Below are 6,709 nucleotides of genomic sequence, written 5' to 3'. Positions count from 1 at the left end.
GTGTTCCTGTTTGGGGCTTTTATTTCTATAACAAACTATGTATACCACATTCATACACCGGAATCACTGGATCGACACAGGCATCCTCTCGGTCGGGAGTTGACGGGTACCGAAAGCGTCGGTTTCGGAAGAGCCTCCTTCGTCGGGGAACTCTCCGTCGGTGTAGGCTAGATCCTTCGGCGGGAGCTAGTCGAGTAGTCGCCACAACACCGATTCAAGTCGTCGATGCGCCAACGAACCGGAAGCCATGCTCCAACCGCAATCGCCGGATCGACCTCGGCACTCCTTCGGGTGTCCCGTGTGGTGTAAGAGAGGATTCGGTGTCGAGAGAATCTCCTTCGCCGGGGAACTTTCCGTCGGAGGAGTCTTAGATGAGTAGATCGTCGCGTGGTACCGTTAGGATCGTCTGAGCGCCAGTGAACCGGAAGTCACGCTCCAACCGGAATCATTGGATCGACTTAGGCATCCTTTCGGTCGGGTCGTAGACGTGTACCGTAAGCGTCGGTTCGGGAGGACTTCCCTCGTCGGGGAACCGTCCGTCGGTGTAGACTAGATCTTTTGGCGGAGACTAGTCGAGTAGTTCCGCGACGTAGCATCAGTTTTGGGTCGACGAGGCGCCAGTAAACCGGAAGTTACCCTCCAACCGGCATCACTGGACCTCGTCATCCAACTGGTCGATCCCTCGAGAGCAGGATGCTGATCCCCATTCTGCATAAATCTGGGGAGGGTGCTGTGAGCACCAATAGCCTTCCACCCCGAAGTAATACCTATCGGTGGTGCGGGGAGGTAGGGTTGTAGATCCAAGGTGTTTTAGTGGGTAGTTCCAATTAACAGTTGGGTAGTTCTGTGGAGAGTCCCACACTCCGTGCGTAAATTGCATTTCACTTTGTAAAAAAAAGAGTAATCTAGCCACATATTAGATGAAGAGGTTAAGGTTTCGTCTAATCAGCCTGCACTTCAGAGTAGTTTCAAATTCAACTGCACTACACTAGGTATGGGCCTGCATATCTTTCCCATATGGAAAATCGGCATGTCGAGAAAAAGCCGATCAAAATTTTATTAACCATTTTTTTGATTTATTGTGTTACCTAATTCCAAATCATGGTATTATTACATAAAATATCGGTAATACACCTTTGCCATTCCAATATTGCAACAAATGAAATTATTGAAATTTACACTGAATGGGACTGACATGCGGGTACTTTGCATATGGGACAGACATGAGTTGATATTTTCTTCACATTTCATTGAAGAAACCCTCAACTTTGATTGCAATTTCTGAGAGTATATTGAGGATAGATTTCACTCCTCAAGCGAACTCAAGATTGGTGAAAATCGATATGGGACTGATATGGGACAAGTATGGGCAGTACATTAGGCTGAGATTTAGAGATGTTGTTCCGCTTGCCGACAGATCATTTGTTTCGAGAGACAAACGATCCCGAAAGCATTAAGAAATGCTAGTTAGGTCGACATAGATGGATTTTCACCACTTTTGTGTAACGCGCTCGAGAAATTTGACAAGAAGTCATCTATACCAAAGGACAATCAAGTTACTTTATTTACCGGTCCCAAGTAACCTCTTACTGCTTTTGGAACAGAACCAAACAACAATAAAACAATCTTATCTGTGATACCATCGTTTGCAACAAATGTATAACAAAATGCGTCTTTTTCAATAAAATTAAAACCTGGAAAATTAATAGCAATACGACAGCGAACCCTCACAATGATAATTGCTCTAACAATAGAATAGTAAAGAAAAAACACGACTTTGCTCAATAATTTTAAAGAAATCTGATTCAATATTTTCAAAGTGGGTATTTTTATGCAAAAATTACCATACAATAAATTGATGCTATTCAGAATAGCCGTAAAATGGCTGTGAAACTATGAGAAAAAAAGAACTCGACTCATAAAAAACATTTCCCTGTCATGTTTATAAGCTCTATAAATAGGTTTCTGTTAATCAGAACGACCGCAAATAACTGTATTTTGTTTTACCCCATATCTCCTTCTCCAATAAATTTACAGAAAAAAAGTTCTACTGATTCCCTTTTGGACCAATTATGGTTAACTAAGGAAGCTCTTTTTTATTCCATAATATAATTTTTAGGCAGCTCTACCCAGTAAATCCGAACATCGGACGCATCGTGCACGAAAGCTTTTGATTGCGTTTCGAGCTTACATAGTGTATCGGTAGAACAAAAGAGTGAAGATATACCAAAGCAGAGAGCGGATGTCTGATACTCAGGGGATGGGATATATCAGGGTTGGATTTGCAACCCCGAACATAGTACCAGAGTCTTTCTGGTCCTAAGAGGCGAATGACCTTAAGGTTAAAGCCTCTATGATCGAAGAAAAAGAATGTTTAACACTCTTTCACATCCTATCGGGGAGACGTCGGCTCGAAGATGCCTTGTTTAATATTCCTTTGCTCTGTTTCGCTAGCGATACATAAAGTAAAAATAAAGCTTTTTTAGGTCGACGCGGTTGATGCAAATGGTGCAGAATTGTCCGATGGCGGGCCGATCGAAGCGCTACGATCGGCCCCATATCGTGCTCAATCGGTCCGATAATCGGGCCGATGATCGGACCGATGTGGGTCGACAAAATCCACCGGGTAAGGTTGCTGTCAGAGTGAAAGCGTCACGCGAAGCGTCTGAACGCGCATGTGAGCAGTTACATTTGATCAAAGCAAACCTGTCAGAGTGAATGCGATGCGAAAACAGTACATCGCATTGCATCGCCTCGCTGCGGTCCGCGTTCCGCGCTCACTCCCGGTGGATTTTGTCGACCCGCATCGGTCCGATCATCGGCCCGATTAGGCACGATATGGAGCCGATCATAGCGCTTCGATCGGCCCGGCATCGGACAATTCTGCACCATTTGCATCAACCGCGTCGACCTAAGAAAGCTTTATTTTTACATTATGTATCGCTAGAGAAACAGAGCGAAGGAATATCAAACAATTTCGCATTTTCGAGCCGCCGTTTCCCCGATTGTGTGTGAAGGAGTGTTAAACACTGTTTTGTTTTGATCATAGAGGCTTTACCCTTATGGTCGTTCGCCTCTTTAGGGCCAGAAAAACTCTTGCCCTATGTTCAGGGTTGGAAATCCAAACCCTGATGTATCGCATCTATCCTGAGTATCAGACATCCGCTTTCTGGTTTGGTATATCTTCACTCTTTTGTTCTACCGATACACTATGTAAGCTCGAAACGCAATCAAAAGCTTTCGTGCACGATGCGTCCGATGTTCGGATTTACTGGGCTCTGACATCAACCTAAGATGCCAAGGGCATTTTCTAATTTTAATTAACGACTAACTTAAAACTAGGATAGTATCATTAGGTAATGTCGTATTGGGCTCGTAGTGGTCGACTTTGGCAGATCCAGCCTTCAGTTGGTGATCGGTAGTGGCTCGTGAATTGAATATACCATGGGAATCTTCTAGATGACGTTGGTAAATGTTGGCCCAATCCCTTGATCCGTGTGGGTCCACGGGAAACACCCCCAGGCTACGAGGACCCGGCGGGTGGCCCGCATGTTGACGTGCCCGTCGACGGACTGGAGCGGATTTTTATAGGAGATGATGATGAAGTTGCCGAAGAGATAGAAAAAAACGTGCTTAATCCACCTAGCAGTGAGATGATACCGCATGTGTTTTTGCATGGATATTTTTCGCTGTTTTAGTTCTCATGACATTATTTTAATTATCGTCGTTTTGAACGGCAAATTGAGATTTTAATCACTCATTACCCTGTAATGTCGAAACTGCAAATCGTATCGAGTTTCAGTCTTAAAGTGTGACAATCGATTGAACATTGCATGAGATGTCGAAGTAAGTTCCACTTTAGAGTTTTTCGTCATTATTTATGGTACTTCCAGAGCCGGTATTGAGGAACTAGCATAACCCAAAATGATTCGTATGGCCATAAATTAATACGCCAAACAATTTACATCTGTATGAATTTTAAAAACTCATCATCCTGTTATTCCAGAATCGGATAAAATTAACCAATTTTGTTTGGGACCATAAGTCCTTTAATTTGAATTTTTGTTTTTGAAGTTCGATTTGGTCTTTTCGAGAAAATGATTGAGCTTTGAGAAACGATTCGATACTGGAACCGATTCTAAAATCGGTGTAGTCGAAAACAGTTAAATTCACCTGAGAAGTGTGCATCTTTGAGAAATTGGAGTGCGAGTTAAATTTTTGGGTACATTTCGAATCGAAAACTGTATTCCGCTTAAACTGAAATAAATTTATTTGGTAATCAATTATCCAAATCTGCCAACTCGATATACCTGATTAATTTATGTGAAATGGACATTTTTATACTAATCACTCTTTATCTCCCAAACCGTAAGTCGGATCTGACTAAAAAGTAAGATGTTTTATAGGATTTTAGGACCTCTTATTTGAATCATAGATGGTTCTTAGATTTCATTTGAATCTTAGATCGGTTCAACCATCTACGAGAAAAATGAGTTGCATTATTTTAATTTCGTTTCACATATCATCCTGTGGTTCCGCAATCAGTAGTCGGATCCAAACGTAATTCAGGAAACTTGTTTGGGAGTATACTACTTTTCATATGAATCGAAGTTTGTAGAAAACGGTTTAGCCATCTCCGAGAAAATTGAATGAAATTATTTGTCACACACGCATTTGCTGATCTCGACGAACTGATTCGAATGGTATATGGGAGTTATGTTATTCTAACATTTATTGCTGTAAGTAGTTTAAATCTAAATAATTATGATATTACTTTCAACTTGAAAATGCTGCCATCATCTAGTTAACATGTCATACTCGAACGATTATGTTGCCAAAATCGAACCGTGCTAAAATCGATCCGTGGCAAAATGCCATGAAAAAGGATGCTGTACACAGTCTTTTTGGTACTTAGAAACAACTGTATGTAACAGTATAAAAAATCGTGTTTCATTTGGCTCCGAAACAGCGCACAGTGGGGAAAAACGATCAAAAACGCAACTTTGCTAAATAATTTTATAAAAACATGAACAAATATTTTCAAAATTTGTATTTCTTATGCAAATTTTTCTGTAGAATCGATTTATGATAGTTAGTAGATCCGCAAAATTCACTATCATGTCCGTTTTGCTCCAATTGCTCTTTTTTCTGACTTTACTTTGAAAACTAACTGTGAAACTCAGGAAAAAAAATCAATTCCACCAATCGGATGGTATTCCTGACAAGCTCATAAGTTAGATAAATGGATTGTTTATAATAGGATTGACCGCAAACAACTGTATTCTGTTTTACCCCCAGTCATCTTCTTCCGTGAATTTTCAGAAAAAAAAAGTTCTACTTATCGGTGTTTGGACCAATTTTGGTTAAACAAGACAGTTCTATGTTTCGCATATAACCTCAAATAATAATTTACAGATAGTGTTCATGGTCGCATGCTTCGTGCTACATCGTTTTACCCCAATTTTCCGACAAATATAATTTTATGTTCAATTCAAATTTACAATCCCGAAGCAGATCCAGTATGACCTACCAATGTTGGTACATATTACGTGTAAAACATTTGTGATAAAATTAAACACAATGGGAATGACAGTACTAGCCTGTTTAACCCGTTTTACCCCAATTTATTTCATAAGTCATATTTCTGGTTAAACTTTCTTTCGCATACCGAAAGCAGGCTGATTGCGGTTAATGAAAATCGATTGATATTACGAAGAAAGAACTGAAAATTTTACAAATGAATTCAATGTGGAGCAAAATCTTAAGACTCAGTTAAAGGATAAATTGGGGAAAAACGGTATAAAAAGATTCGTGCGATCATTGAATTCATTTGTAATCCAATTTTCAGGTCTTTCTTCGTAATATCAATCGATTTTCATCAACCGCAATCAGCCTGCTTTCGGTATGCGAGAGAAAGTTTAACCAGAAATACGGCTATTGATATAAATTGGGGTACCTTTCATTTGCGACTAGTTTGATCAAAATCGGTCTAGCCATCTCTGAGATCTCGACCTCTTTGTTGACAACAAACACACACACACACACACACACACACACGGACATTTGCTCAGTTGGTCGAGCTGAATTGATTGGTATATGACAAAAAATGTTTCGTGTTTCAGGTCCATTTTTTCCCAACTGGGTAGCAGACGAGGGCATCAACCATTGCCAGCCGGCTCCAATTTAGCTTTAGGGCAATGAATGAAAAAAACATCAACCAGATGAAAAGAGCCCAAGTTTCACTGTCAAAATCTGCATTGGCAAATTAAGTGATGAAAATACTTAAATTTTTGCGATTTGTTTTTTTTTCTTATATATTCGTAAAATCAACTGATGTTGTTGAAAGACCAGTTTTTACATGAAATTGAAAAATTCAAGTGAAGTGAACATATCCTTTTAACAGAAATCGCCTTAGAGATAGAAAAGGATGTTATTCGCCCGAACATTCAAAACGTTTCGCTACGTTCCTGAACGATAACAAAGTTCTGACTGTTATAGAATTATTGCAGCCAGAATAATTTTACCAATTCTCATACAATAAGTGTAAAAGACAACTTCATTTCCACGTCGTTTGAATCACACGTTAACCAACAGCAAAAATCTAGCGTGACGTGAATGTAGAACCCAAAATAGTGTCGATCGTGATGACATATGCAATTATTCGCCACGATTAATCAGCAAATTTTACACACAATTCATATACTAGCCT

This window comes from Malaya genurostris, chromosome 3, assembly GCF_030247185.1.
Source record: "Malaya genurostris strain Urasoe2022 chromosome 3, Malgen_1.1, whole genome shotgun sequence".
Lineage (NCBI taxonomy): Eukaryota > Metazoa > Arthropoda > Insecta > Diptera > Culicidae > Malaya > Malaya genurostris.
The sequence above is the reverse complement of the archived record's forward strand: the minus strand, read 5'-3'. Positions refer to the sequence as shown.